The 1,767-nt window shown below is 47.3% G+C and overlaps 1 non-coding gene across 1 annotated transcript; it reads left to right on the top strand.

Annotated features, from left to right (window-relative positions):
• The first annotated feature begins 1,455 nt into the window (after nucleotides 1–1,455).
• Nucleotides 1,456–1,558, top strand: LOC131407747 (U6 spliceosomal RNA). The gene has a single exon (XR_009220615.1). It is a non-coding gene; the product is annotated as a U6 spliceosomal RNA (small nuclear RNA).
• Nucleotides 1,559–1,767: the final 209 nt, after the last annotated feature.

Genomic DNA, 1,767 nt, shown 5'->3' with positions numbered 1-1,767 from the left:
TGGTGTGACAGCAGCGGAGCGGGCAAGGGGGGAAGCAGTAGGAGAAAAGGACCTAGAGGCCCTAATAAATCCCACTGTCCTGGTCCAACCACCCTAGTGCGCCTTCCAAACTCGATAGGTCACAAGGGCAGGCTACCTCCGTGCTCATAAAGGCACAAGACCTGAAACCCTAGTTCAATGCCAGAAGATACTTTTACCAAGAGCAGACACAAAACTGGGCCTGGAGCAGGAAGTGACGCTGTTCTATGTATACTCAAAGGAAGGTGACGGAGATGGGCCCAGAATGGCCTCTCAGGACTCCAGGGGCTCTTGCTGTGGTGTGCCCAGGGGTTCTGCAGAACAGCCAATGTCCCCTCCATCCATTTAGGCAATATCTCCCTGCCCTGGGTAAGCGTCAGTCCTAAATCTCATAGGGAGTAGAAAGATGGGCCAGAAATAGGCCCTGCCTTAAAGGAGATTTACTCATGGGGTGGCAAGAAGATGAGCGTGACAATAAAACAATGATACAAATTGAAAAATTAGGACCACACCACAAAGGCCTGCCTGAATTGCATTTCTCCCACCTCTGTGTGTCTTCCAGTTCCCTGCTCAGGTGTCACTTTCTCAGAGTAGCTTTCCCTGGCCTCTTGACCAGATCAAATCCCTGTAATGACAGCCCCAAAAGTTCCATCCATCATTTCTTCAAAGCACTTGTCCCAAGTGAACCTTACATGTGTTTGGGTGACTATAGACCTCATGAGAGTAGGGTCTGTGTCTGTTCATGTTCGCTCTGGTATCCTTATGTCTAAAGAGCCGGGGTTGTAGTAGGTGCTCAATAAATGCATGGAAGGTAAAAGCAAAGTACTATGGGATGTTTAAAGGGGGAGCCATCAGATCAGTTGGAACAATCTGAAAAGACTTAAATGGAGGAGATGGAAGGAGGGGAAGGATGTTGGCAGATGGAGGTGGAGGAGAGGGGGCATTGCTGGTGGAGAAAAGAGTGTGAATACTGAGAGCTTGGCAGGTGTTTGGGAAACTGGGTGGTCAGGTGAGCTGGAAGGAAGGGTATGAAGAAGAGAGAAACAGGACATAAAGCTGGGGGCCAGCCAGACGTAAACAGTGTCTGGCCGTGGGTGGGCTTATAGGCTAGTCAGGGATGGACCTCAGGAAGGACCAGTGTCTACCTTTCTGGACTCCAGAGGCTCTTAGATCCCAGATCTGGGCTACAGTTGGTTATTCACCAGATATTCTCACCTGAATGTCCTGCTGTCCCCCCAAATATAACATGGTGATTAAAAATACTGAGGCTAAGTCGTGGCTTTGCCTCTTACTAACTGTGGGATCCTGCAAGTTCTAAAACCTCTCTGTGCCTCAGTTTTCTCATCTGAAAAATAGGGATGATATAGTCCTCATCTCGTAGGGTTTTATGAGGAGTAAATTATTAGTACATAAGAACAATAAAACAGTGCCTTGTGTGCTCACTTCGGCAGCACATACTAAAATTGGAACAATACGGAGAAGATTAGCATGGCCCCTGCGCAAAGATGACATGCAAATTCATGAAGCATTCCATATTTTTGGATGGACATTGAGGGTGTTACGCTAAGTGAAATAAGTCAGAGGGAGAAGGTCAAATACCATATGATCTCACTCATAAGTAGAAGATAAAAACAACAACAAACAAACACATAGAAACAGAGACTGGATTGGTGGTTACCAGAAGGGAAGGGGGGAGGGAGGAGGGTGAAACAGATGGTTAGGCACATGTGTGTGGTGATGGATTGTAAT

Source organism: Diceros bicornis, chromosome 6, assembly GCF_020826845.1.
Source record: "Diceros bicornis minor isolate mBicDic1 chromosome 6, mDicBic1.mat.cur, whole genome shotgun sequence".
NCBI classification, from domain to species: domain Eukaryota; kingdom Metazoa; phylum Chordata; class Mammalia; order Perissodactyla; family Rhinocerotidae; genus Diceros; species Diceros bicornis.
The sequence above is the reverse complement of the archived record's forward strand: the minus strand, read 5'-3'. Positions and strand labels throughout refer to the sequence as shown.